Consider the following 13,869-nt stretch of genomic DNA (forward strand, 5'->3'; position numbering starts at 1 on the left):
CCCTATCCTCAGGGAGCTTATAATCTAATGGAGACAATATATAAAAGATATATGATATATGCAATGAATTTTATATTTGTAAAATATTTACAAAATCAACTATGTACAGCATAAATAGGAAATAAAAGAGAGAAAACACTGAAATGAAGAGTGATTAGGGAAAATCTTGCAGAAGGTGGTGTCTTAGTTGAGATTTGAAAGAATTCAAGGCTGAAAGAAAAAAAAAAAGAAGTTGGAGCTGAAAAGGGAGAATTCTGGGATAGCCAAGGAAGATGTTAGAAACTGAGAGATGGAGTCTTTTGTTTGTGGAATAGCCAGCAGTCCATTGTGCTCTAATTACTAATAATAAGAGAAATGCACATCATAACAACATCATGTTTCATCTCATACTCTGAAAATTGCAAAGATAACACATAACAGGAATGGGCAATGATGGAGGGGTTGTAGGAAGATAGCCACATTAGTGCATTGTTGGTAGAGCTATGAATCAGTACAACCATTTTGGAATTATTCAAATAAAGTGAATAAAATGTCCATGATCTTTGACACAAAGATTCTACTACTAGGCTTGAACTCTCAAGAAAACCATTGATTGAAAAAAATTCCCTTAGATACTAAAATATTTATAGCAGCAATTTTTTGTGATAGCAAATAAGTATAAACAAAGTAGATGACCTTTGATTGGGGAATGGCTAAGCAAGTTGTGGTGCATGAATGTAACATAATATTAATGTGTTATCAACATAACAAATATGGAAATATGTTTTGCATAATAACATATTATAACTGATGTCAAATTCCTTGCCATCTCAAGGAGAAATAGTCTAGGGGTGAGGTAATGAGACCCTTGATGAGAGGGTTGCAGTGTCAGAGGAGAGAAAGGGATAGATAGAGATATTTTGAAGATAAAAGCTACAGAACTTGGTTACTGATTAGATATGGAGCATGGGTGATTGTGAGAAGATCAGGGTACCCTCAACAGTAATAGGAAATTAGGGAAGAGTTTTGGGAGAAAGAAGGATGATGATTGAGAAAAGATATTATGATGTGGGGGATGAGATTGGGGTCTTGTTCAAAGAATTAATGACAAGCAATTTCCATGGTGAGGTAGCAAGCTTTATTATAAGATTATATAGCAATAATGTGGATATAGAGAGTTAGCTAGTGTTGGGTGTAAGTAAAGAAGTAAGGAAAGATAGGGAAAGGGTGGTAAGCAAAATGGGTAGAGTTTCTCAGGAAGGCTTTTTATTTTGCTCAGTTATTGAGGAAAGGGTCATTTGCTTGGGTGGTTGTTGCTCTTTCATTTCCAAAGAAGTGATGTTACTTTATCCACGATCCACTTTGGTCTGTGTGACTTTATCCATGATTCGCTCTGCTTGCCCACTCCGGAGGAGCAAAACACAATGTAATGGGATGTTAACACTAGAGTAACTTTTAGTCAAATTTTGCTCTTTTCTGGGGAGACTCTATGAAAGGTAGTGAGTGTGGAAATTGAGCATCGTTTAAACCTAGGACTGGGACTGGAACTGGGAAACTGAACCACCTGTATTTGCTATCCAGAGACACCCAACCAAGGACCTAGGTTATATCTAAAGATTGATGTGAGGAGTTTTCTCATTCTTGCAAAACTGGGCAACTTATATGTCTTATCTGAAAGGTGGCCCCCTACTAATCAACTATTCCATATTGTTTCCATATTCCAGGATTGTTTACAGCTACTGGGCAGGGTTTGTGAGATATTTCAGCCCACATCAACTATATTTGGTGATGAAGAGAGCAGAGAACAGTTTCAGTTCAATGATGAGATCTGAAGCCAGACTACAAAGAGCTGAATGAGAGGAAAGGAAGTAGTAGAATTATTATCGTAGATGGCTTTCTCAAAAAGTTTAGAAAGGGGAGGGTTATAGGAACAAGGAGTACAGAGTTCTAAAATATCAGATTCTTTGTAGAAATACCCTTTAGAATCTGGTCGACAAGCTTGGTACATAGTAAGTACTTAATATTTGAGGAGTGAATTAATTGATGAATGAATGGGCTCTGTCAGCAGAAAGATACATAGTGATCCCAATGATCACGAAGGAAATTTGACACCAGACTTCTTCTCAGAAGCAAATTTATTTTCCAAAACCTTAGCCTCCAAGGCCTTTATTTCTCACTTTTTAAAACACTGAGCTGTAATCCTGGTTGACATGATTATTTCTTTTTATATGTTAAATAGATATCAGTCTGTGTGGTGCACTTGGTGGGTTTCCTATATGAAACTTGGGGTTCTTCAGCAGCACTAGCTATACATATCACTTTATGTAGTACCTTCCTCAAATCTACAGGAAGGCTGGGTGAAATGGTATTAAACAGTAAGGGAATCTAATATATAATTTGTCCACCAGGTTATGCTCTACTACAGCTTCTGGCTCAGCAGAGTCCCAATAGTATACTCATGGAATAAACTTTGGCTATGGGAATGAGTCTGGTTTGGAAAAAAAAACCCGCAAAAACTAAAAAATTAAACAAAAGTTCTTACTGGATGGATTCAGAATTTGTGCTAGGTGATTAAACTGAAATGTCATTAAGAAATATTTTTTTAGATTTAAGACTGGAAATCAATTTTTGGTGGCCCCATAGTTTTTTTTTTTTTAAACCCTTGTACTTCGGTGTATTGTCTCATAGGTGGAAGATTGGTAAGGGTGGGCAATGGGGGTCAAGTGACTTGCCCAGGGTCATACAGCTGGGAGGTGGCTGAGGCTGGGTTTGAACCTAGGACCTCCTATCTCTAGGCCTGACTCTCACTCCACTGAGCTACCCAGCTGCCCCCCCCCCATAGTTTAATATAGCAAAAATGCAAAGAAAAAGGTTTTGATCCAATGGCATTAGTGCTCTTTTCTGACCATGTCCCTGAACTGCCTCTTCCATTCATAAGTGGTCATAGAAAGGGAATAAGGTGGAAGGTACTTTTGTGCAGGGCTCAGCTTTGTATAGAATAGTGAGAGCGGAGAAAAGACAGGGGGGATACTGTGAGGGTGCATCAATCTTTTGGCTCTCTCATCAGTCTGACGAGAGTCATAGAAGCTTCTAGTCTCTTTTGTCCTAGTGGTTGGTCAGCTGCTCAGGTCTCTGACTTTAGAATCAGGCACATAATCACCTTGACAGAGCATATCTCAGGCTATTTTCTTCCTTTACTGATGCTGTTAATAGAGACTGGGACTGTACCTACAGAATCAATCTATGCTGGGTAACTCTCTCCTCTATATCTCTGGCATGGTTGACAAGAAGTTCTCAGACTCAGAAAGCAAAGGCAAAAAAATTAAAAAGTGTCAAAGGCAGACTTGCACATTCTAGTACAAAATCTTATCACTATCGTTTGTGATCTCATGAAGTGTAGTCTCTTTGTGAGTGCACTCAATGCTGTCCAGTTGTTTCCCTGGTCAAGGTGGGGAAAGAAACATGAAAGTCAACAGAAGAGCTCTGCTATTCCTCTTTATGTTCCCTAAAATATCATCATCTTGGCCCTGGGGAAAATAGTATTTGGAGAAATACAAGACAATGTGACATAAGTGCTCATTATAATTGTATATTTCCTGTCTTTTAAATTAGACTTTAAGTCCTTTGAGGGCAGGGAATCATATTTTATCCTTATGGAAAGGTAGGTACCCTAATACATCGTTGGTGGAATTGTGAATTGGTACAGCCATTCAGGGAGGCAATTTGAAATTGTGCAAGTAAAATAAAATGTTCATACCCTTTTGCCCAGAGATTTTTATTGCTCAGTTAGGTGATATGATGAGTAGAGCACTAGAGGCTCATAGTCAGGAATTCCAGAGTTTAAATCTTTTCTTAAATAATTAACTGTAAGACCCTATGCAGGTCACTTAAAAACTTACTGAGCTTTAGTTTCTTCATCTATAAAATGAGGATAATAATAATCCTTACCTTCACAAGATTCTTGTTAGGATTGAATGAGATAACATATTAAAATGTTATATAAACCTTAAGAGCTAAATATGTTATGCTATATAAATATTATTAGCAATTTAAAAATTCCTAGCACTTAGTGAAGTACCTTAAACATAGCAGGTCTTCAGTAAATATTTGATGATGAAGATAGGTTTTCCAACTAATGGGAATTTTATTTTATTTTATTCATTCATCCAGTGAAGGAAACAAATCAAGTTGTTTTTTTCACTTGGGCAAACCTCAGACTAGACATCTCACTTCAAATGGATAAATATCTCTCACCTAATTTCATTTATCTTTTGAAAACTTAATTTTAACTGATATAGTTTGTTTTATTATCTCTGACATTTCCCATTATATTGTTCCCCTTCTTCCTGCCCTTATAATAAGGAATTTTGAAAATGAGGAAGAAAGAAAAAAATTCTACATATTTTAAAAATCTGACATTATATACAACCACAAGTCTATACTTCTATAAGGGAGCAGGAGGTATTATCTCATATCTCTTCATTGGGATAATAACCGCATGTGGTTATTCTATTCTGTTGGATGTTTTGTTGAGGTAGTGAAGTGGTATAGAGGACTGGACTTGGAATAAGGAAGGGGCTTGATTTTAAATCCGCATTCAGATGATTACTAGTTATATAGCCATGGGCAAGTCATTTAATATTTCTCCATCTCAGTTTTCTTATCAAAAATTAAGATATCTACTGTGTTCTTGAGAGTCTTAAAAGAGATTACATTTATAAAATGCTTTTTATTACCTTTATTAACATTAACATTAACTTCAAAGCACATTATAAATATTAAGCTATTGTTGTTGTTGTTCTTTCCACTCTTCTTATTATAGTCACTGTGTATATTATTTTCTTGATTCTATTTCCTTTGCATCAGTTCATATAAATCTTTCCATACTTCTTTGCATTAATTATATTTGTTTTTTCTTACAGCATAGAAATATTCCAATATTTTTATATCTCATAATTTACTTAGCATTCCTCCAAAGGTAAGCAACTACTTTGTTTCCAGTTCTTTGCTATTAAACCCCACCCCCCAAAATCAAAAACATTGCTGTAAATACTTTGATGTATATGAAACCTTTCTTTTTGTTCTTGACTGCCATGTGATATATGTTTGTGAATGGAGTTTCTGTGTCAAAGAACATATTAATCTTTGAAGTAATATATTTTTGGGCTAATCAAACTCTGGGTTGCTGAGTGCAATAATTTCTCATTCTTCTTTGTCTAGTCTGTTTCATTTATCTATTTTCCTCTCATTCTCTTCTCTCCTCTCCTCTCCCTCTTTCTTTCCTTTTTAAAATAATTAAAAAAAAATAAACCAGTACCAAAAGGCTTAAATAATTACTGCTTCTAAACATGGTTTATAATCTGGAAGTACAATTCTATGTTTTTCATATTTTAAATTTGGCTTGCAATAGTGAAGGCAAGGGAGATTGAAATCTTCACGTTAAAGTTAAGAAAAGTCTTTAAATTTTTTGGGGAAGATTATAGTTTGAACTGTGGGAAAAGTGCAAGTAATGGCAAAACAACGCTATGCAGATCTAACAGTTGTTTACTTAAGACGTGACTTCTATCAAGTCTGGCAATCTACAGACTTAATTCTCTCTCTTTGGCAGAGCATGAAAGCTAAAGATTATCCCCTAAATCCGGTGGCATTTTTTAAACTACCATAGTCTTTGGTCAAACCTACTTGTTTAAGAGCACTTCCTATTTTAAGGGCTCAAATATTTGTGTTGCTCAGCATAATCCATGAAAATAGATATTTGCAACAATTAGGTTGTGTATTATGTATTTGCTAACTTACTAGTGAGTGCTCTTTTATTAATGAAGAACTAACTTTTGGGGGAGGAAAAGAGGGGAAAAATCCTCTCCGTCATAGATTTTAAGTTCTTGAATGCAAGAAGTGCAAGCTTAAATAATATGTGTGTAAAATTTTGAAAAGTTGAGGAAATGGGGTGGGGGGGTCAGGATCCATGGAATAATTCTCTAAGGGTTGAAAAATAAACTCCCCAAAGAAAAGGTAAGTTTTTATGTTCTTTTTTTCCATTTAATAATTTTTATTTAGTTTTTATGTTCTTGATGATTGTCTTTATTATTATAAGTGGACATCAGGACACTGAAGGGCTTGGGTTGTAGACAGGAACATAGGGGGTATCATTTATATCCTAGAGAATGCTTGCTTTGAGCATAGGCATTAGGCTCTCTCCTTTTGTCTCCCTATAAACTCTCTTGTTGACCTTATCAACTCCTTTGAATTCAGCTATCAAATATATACAGAAATTGACTGCCAGATCTTCATATCCAAGCCTCATTTCTCTCAAGAGCTCCAGGACGCTATCTTGATAGTGTTTGAAAAACACTGCTCCCTGGATGTGCCATCGGCATCTTAAACTCAGCATGTCCAAAAGAGCACACGTGAGCTTTCTTTCTAAGCCCATCATCCCTTCTTATAGCTTTGTTGTCTCTGTCAAGGGCATCACTTTTCCTCTACTTACCCAGGAGTAACCCTTGATAATCAGTTGCCAAGTCTTGCTGGTTCTACGACTCTTCAATATCTCTCAGGTGGCCCTGGGCCTGGAGTCAAGGAGACGAATTCAAATCCAACCTCAGATACACACAGTAGCTGTGTGATTTCACTCTTGTTTCCTCATCTATAAAATGGGGATAATAATAGCACCTACCTCCTGGGGGTGATTGTGAGGATCAAAAGAAATAATAATTGCAAAGATTTGGCACAGTGTCTGGCATATAGTAGAAGTCATATATTATTATCTCTTGTAGGTATCCCCTTATTTCTCTCTCTACTACAACCATCCTAGTCAAGATCCTCATCACTTGCCTCTATCTCTCCTTTTTTTAACTCTTATTTTCTGTCTTAGAATCAATTCTAAGTGTTCTTTCCAATGTTAGAGGAGTGGTAAGGGCCAGACACTGGTGGTAAAATGAGATGCTCAGGGTCACATCATTAGGAAGTATCTGAGGTCAAATTTGAACCCAGAACATCTTGTCTCCAGGCCTGGCTCATCCACAGAACCTCCGAGTTGCTTCCCATCCCCCATATATTCTTTCTTTCTTTTAAAAACCCTTACCTTTCATTTTAGAATCAATATTGCATATTGTTTCCAAGTCAGAATAACAGTAAGGGCTAGGCAGTGAGGGTTTAAATGACTTACCCAGGGTCACACAGCTAGAAAGTGTCTGAGGCCAGAATTGAACCTAGGTTCTCAATCTACTGAGCTAGCTCTCTTCCCCCATCTCCTCTACATATTCTTTACTTGAGAACCAAAATGGAATAGTAGATGGAGATCTGGTCCATCTGGGTTCAAATCCTGCCTCTGACATTTGCTAAATGTTTGACCTTGGGTACATAGTTTAACCTTTCAATGTCCCAGGCAACTCAATGATTATAAATTGCAGAGAAGGGAACTTGCATTAGTGGAAGTAGTTTCCCTGTACCAGTAGTGTCAAACTCAAAAAGAATCAGGGCCACTACACTGTACGTATGGATTCCTATTGGGACATGTTGACTCAGAACATCACATATTAACATTATCTACATTCTATTGTATTTTTATTTATTTTGTTAATTATTCCCAATTTTATTGTAGTGTGAGTGGTGGTGTTACAGTCTGCAATGCAACTTGGGGGCCCCATATTTGGCACCTCTGCCCTATACCAATGAAGTCAAGTGGCTAGCCCTTTTCAAATTCTGTATTTAATTATAACAAATTTGCAAAATTGTAAATTTCAGATGCCTTCCTTTCCACCATCTTCTCCATGCTTAATGGCAAGAACTAGCATACACTTTTATTCCTATCCCCAAAGTCTGGAACAGAATTAAATGCTTAATATATATTTATTGATTAACTGGTTAATTAATTGCATTGATATTTCCTATAAAGTTTTTTTTTAGATTTAAATATTTTATTTTTTTAGAAAAATTTTCCATGGTTACAAGTTTTTTTTTTAGATTTAAATATTTTATTTTTTTAGAAAAATTTTCCATGGTTACACTTTCCCCTTCACCCTCCCCGCCCCCCATATCCAACACACATTTCTGCTGGTTATAACATGTGTGATCAATCAAGACTTATTTACATATTATTGATGGTTGCATTGGTGTGGTCGTTTTGGGTCTACATCCCCAATTATGTCTGTATCAACCCATGTCCTGTAAAGTTTTTAAGGATGCAAAAGAGCAGAAAAGGAACATATCATAATATGGTAGTAATAGTGATGATTTATAGCTAAAAGAGACCAGAGAGATCACCTAACTAGTCCAAACACTAATTTTATTGATGAGTAAACTGAGTCTAAAGATGTGAAGTAACTTAGCCAAGCTTGTAAGTACCTAACAGAACTGAAACCTAAACTTATATCATTAAGCATTAAATTAATTTCTCTTCCTAGTCTATAAACTTATATTTAGGAGTGAAAAAATATTGTGGTAAAGAAGGACAGTTGGTAAGTTACTAGGGAGTCTATATCATGAAGAGAAGAAGGGACTAATTGGGACTGGAGGGTATATCATGACATCAGTACCTGTTAGTCTTGAGGCTTTTCTTCTTGAATCATCTTTGTGGTGCAAGGGAGTACTCATAGATTTCTGTGTAAATATAGTTTTGTGGTTTTGTAAGGAATTTAATTAAGGGTTTGACTAAAATATATGAGAATTTAAAGATAATACTATGGTTGCTGATTTTAAAATTAATACAGCCCAAGTCAAAATGACTTTTAGCAGCTTTTATTTACAAGAAAGGTGGAGAGAATGAAAGTAGAGAAATGAAAGTGAGAGTAGAGTAAGAAGTTTAGCTTATCACCCTAAATTTGCTCTGGTCCCCGACTCAACCCATGCAGGGCTCATTAACTCCTCAACTGGAGGACTTGGTGTTGAATTAAGCAAGGGTTCAACCTGGTCTCCTCCAAGAAGGGGAGGACTCTCTGGAACTAATCTCTCCAGAAGCCAGGAAAGGAAGGTCAGCTTTTTACTTACTAGGAGAAGATCCAAAGAGAGAAGATCCAGGAGTCTTATTAGAAGCAGTCCAAGAGCTGCAGTCCCAGTCTAAGCTCCTTCAACCTGAAAATTCAGGATGAAGAACTCTTGCATAGGAAGTTCGTCATCTTTTATAGTCCTTTTTTTTACATCTGTGTTAGTTAAAATCACCTGGGGTTCTATTTGGAAGGATTGAACCTCAATATAGTGTTTGACAAACTTCTGTGGACCTGTGGGGGTCCTTAAAACTACATTTCCCGTGGTCCAATGGGTTTCCTGTTTTGGATTACGTATTCAAGGTGAGGGACTGTTTTAAATAGGGGGGAAGTGACTTTGAACTGACTCTTTAGCTACCTGAGCTCGCAGAGAGAGGAAAGGTAAATGGTGAAGGTGTGATGTTGGAATAGGTTTCTTACAGACGCATGGTCAGTTTAGCTCTATCAGCATGGCTTTTATTAAAATACTATTCTTCCTTTTGATCTCGGCCCTCATCATTTTTAATCATAACACATCCCTTCCTGTCCCTTCCTCCACTTTACAGGGACCAATTGCAGTCTTTAAATTTTCTTAGCACTGCCCACAGGGGCAGTGTTTGTAGGTTCCACCTCTTGTCCTATGAGTGTGTAAACTCTTATCAAAGGATTCACAAGTTCCCGACTGAGCTGAAAGAGTGGAGCTCTCTAAGTGACTTGCGGACTCCCCCACCTAGTGTCAAGTAGAGGTGTTCAAACTTTGGTTGATTAATTCAAAAGTAGGCAAGGGGAGAATCAATCCCATCTCCACAGTTTCAGGGTCCACACACAATGTGTACCAGAATTATAGAAGGAATTCAACAGAACACGATGCTAGGCACTGGGTCCTATACAAACATAGGGAGACACTTTGCCCTGTTAATAAACATATCAGTAATTGCCTGCTATGTGTTATTTATTCACTGTGCTAGGCTTGGAGAATACAAATATAACAAATGAAACAATACCTTCAAATAAGGTTTACATTCTAATGGAGAAGATAATAACTATACAAACAAGCATGTACACACACATATCAACATTACAAAAAGAAATAAAAGTAATTAAATTCAAGGTATTTTGGAAGGGAAGGCACTAGCAGATGAACTGGAACTTGAAGGTAGAGAAAAATCCTTTGAGTGTTGTTTGTCCCTTGTTTTGAAGAGGACTAATGACATCACAAAAGTAAAATGGATTTAAGTGAGGTAGAGTTGCACAAAATCATCAGCTTTATTTTTGGAGAGGCATCAAAGTCCAGTGGTAAGACAAAAATCCAGTATATAGTACATGACTTTGGCTTCTTCAGTGTCTGACCAGACTCTAAGTACTCCTTGAGCCTGCTTCAGCCACCTTCATGTTCATTGGAACAAATTGTTCTCATCTTCTCATTCCACCAGAGGAAGTTTTCACATGCTTGGGGACACATTACCCTTAACTCACTGGTAGGTCTAAGGCCTGTTGTTTACTTTAGACCTGGTTTAGCCCTGTTGCTGAAATGGTTTACCAGGGTGAAGCAGCTTTTCTGAGCCACAAGCAAGAGCTGGATGAAAGGTGGACAGCAAAGGCGAATGAGCAGCCCTGAAAAGGGTTGGCAAGCCCTCACACCAAAGGTTCTAGTCCTCCCTGGTGATTCATTACTAGAAAAGGGAATGGTCAGTGCAAAGGGATGGAGAGCGCAGGTAGAACATCATATGAAAGGCTAATATGATTGCATCATAGAGTTTAGGAAAGGGAGTAATTTCTAATGAGGCTGGACAGCTTGACTGGGGTCAGGTTGTGAAAGGATTTAAAAGCTAAACAGAAGAATTTGTATTTTATGCAATAAGTGATAAGTAGCCCCTGGAGTAGATTGAACAGGAGTATAACATAGATAGGCACATAAGGAATATCACTTTGGCTTTAGAATGGGGAAATACTTGAGATATGGAGACAATGGAGTCTATTGAAGTGATCTAAATGAGAGGTGATGAGAGTAAGAACTAAGATGGAAGCTATGTGACCAAGGGAAGTGGTGAGATGTAAGAGAAGTTATAGAGATAGAAAGAGCAATATTTGGCAACTAATTAGACATGTAGAGTGAGAGAGAATGAAGAGTAGAGGATTAATACTTAGATTATGAATCTGGACAACTAGAACAGTGGTGTCTATGACAGGAATTGGGAAGTTTCAAAGAGGGGAAGTTTGAAAGGAAAGATAATGAGATCAGTTTTGGAAATTTTAAGTTTGTGACTCCTCCAGGAAATCTAGTTTTGAGGTGTCCAACAGGCAATTGGTTCTGCAGGACTGAAGCTTGAGGGAAAGAGTAGGAATGGATATAGTGATCTCTGAGTTAAATGCATAGAAATGATAACCTCCAAACCAGAGCTGAAGAGGTCACTTTATCAGTTACGATGCTGGCCTAATCAATAAAAGGATATAACAATAAACTTAATATAATTTAATCACAGCCAGTAGCTTTCCAGTTGCCCATGTATCAGAAGTCTTCAGATGCTTAACAAAGATCAGGTAGGATGGAGTTCCTGCTCTTGCTCTTTTGCAGTCTAGAAGGGGAATAGAACATAAACACATTGTTGATAAGTGTTGTATCAGATATGGTTTCATTCTGTTCATCTGAATTGTACCAGTTTAATTTACTGATAATTTTCTGTCCCTATTCTAATCCATCTCTCTTTCCTTTCTTTGCAGTCTTCCCTCTATAGTTAACCACAGCAAAAGCACTGTAATAAGATTCTCTCCTGGATGCATGTGTTCTTTAAAAATTTTATTTATTTATTTGTACCAATAATATGCAATAACAAATTTCTACACAAATTTTCCCAAGTTATATGATCCAAATTGTCTCCCTTCTTCCCTTTGGATGCATGTGTTCTTAATGTTCAACCCTTGATTGCAGTAGTGTCTGCTTTCTCTCTTCCTATTCCTGCACTGCTGAGGACTTATGGAGGTGGTGGCCAAACCATGTTCACGTCATCTTCTATGGATTCATGCAATTTAATCTCGACTGGATGCCCACTATGAGTAGTTAGGTGACACAGTGGATAGAATTCTTGGCCTGGATTTGGGAAGACTCCATTCCCTTCATTAGGAATGGAAATGAACAAACTTAGTAGAAGGACTGAATCCTGCTTTTCAGGACCATTTAACCTCAGATAGGAGAAGGTCCCAAGACCTTTCTTTTACTGCATGATTTCTAGGATGTTGGGAGAAAAGTCACCAAATGAAGCAAAAGGGAAGAAGTTGAAGCTGATAGACTTTTCTGACTGCCTCTTTTAGCTATTCAAAGAGCGTCATCTTCAATACTGGATTAGCTGACCAGACTTTGTTACAGAAAGTCTGCACATACTCCAATCTCTTCAAGGCATTTACTTACATGTCCTCATGATCATCCTGGAAGCAAGTTCCCTGGCATCTTCCATGTGTAGAGTTTCCATCAGCTGAGAAAACCAGTGAAATCTACACATATGCCAAATCCCCATAAAAACTGAGTTCTTTAGATTTCTCCCAATTCATATTCACAGGTTGAGTTTCCTGGAAGACAATTATTCCAGGTTCAAAATATTTTCTTGACGTACAGTCCTAAATTTATAGGTCCTGAAATCTCCATTTTACTTGTCAAAAAACAGTGAAGAAACACAATTAGTTTAAAGCAAAGTCACTGAGATTTACTCTAGAACATTCCCTCTTGAAAACCTATTCTTAATCTTGATGCAATTACCATAGGAAGATAATAAAATATTGTTTCAATAAACAATTAAATGTTACAAAATAACTTGAAAGAAAAATAGACTTATTTGTATAAAATATTTATAGCATCATTAACATAGTAAAATTACAAATAAATCATTTGTCCAATGACTGGGGAATGGTTGAAAAAATTGCAATATAGTAATGTAATGGAATATTACCGGACCATAAGAAATGGCAACAATGGTTAAAACAAATGTGAGAAGACATGAAGTGATGAAGAATGGAGAAAACAATTAAATTAATAACATACTCATCACTATTCATAGTATTAATACTAATACTTCCAACACAATAATGTTAAATATTATTTCTATAAAACACAGCATTTTACAGTTTAAGCCCACTATGGATCAGCCTGACCTTACTGTTGTATCATCTCTTCTAAACAGAGTTAGGTAAGGCTTCTAAACTAAAAAAGAGCTTTGAATCAAAGCATCTTACTAAAACCATTTGATGTGTATCAAACTATATTGCTCTAGTGAAAAACAAATTAACTAGCTCCTACAGCTAGTGAAATGTTTCTCCAATGATATAAAAATGTCAGATGTCAGTAATACATTCAAAATGCATCAAAGAAAGAGGTAAAATGTTGTAAGCTTGAATCTGGAGATCACATTGAACCAACTGAATAAAGGGGGCAAACACAAAAGCATTGGTCTCCTAGTAGGTAAGACACCTCACTCAGAAAAATATGAAGAAGGCTCTGACTGGGTATGTAAAGAGACATTGAAATCAAAGCTGAGTGGGAAGAAAACTTTTAAAGCAATTAACACCTACTCAATACTAACATAATTTTGGCTTTAAGCCTGGAACATTTGCATAATACTTTCCTTAGTAGTGGAGAGATTGGTGACTCCATGCTGAGCCTAGATGAGGGGAGAGGTTGGCAAAAAAGCCTTGGAGCAGAAAATTTTCTTCCTTCCTGATTTGAGAGAGAGGATCCATATGGACCCAGCTTCTTCTTAAAATCATTTCTGCAGAGAGAAAAGACTTTGGGATCAACAGAAATGTAGAGAAGCCAGCATCTCAAAATGTCCCAAATTCCCAACTTGTTTCCCCAAAGATTTTGGGGAATTTCCCATTGGATGAGATTGCATTCTCTCTCTCTCTCTCTCTCTCTCTCTCTCTCTCTCTCTCTCTCTCTCTC

This window comes from Gracilinanus agilis, chromosome 3 (assembly GCF_016433145.1).
Source record: "Gracilinanus agilis isolate LMUSP501 chromosome 3, AgileGrace, whole genome shotgun sequence".
Taxonomy (NCBI): Eukaryota; Metazoa; Chordata; class Mammalia; order Didelphimorphia; family Didelphidae; genus Gracilinanus; species Gracilinanus agilis.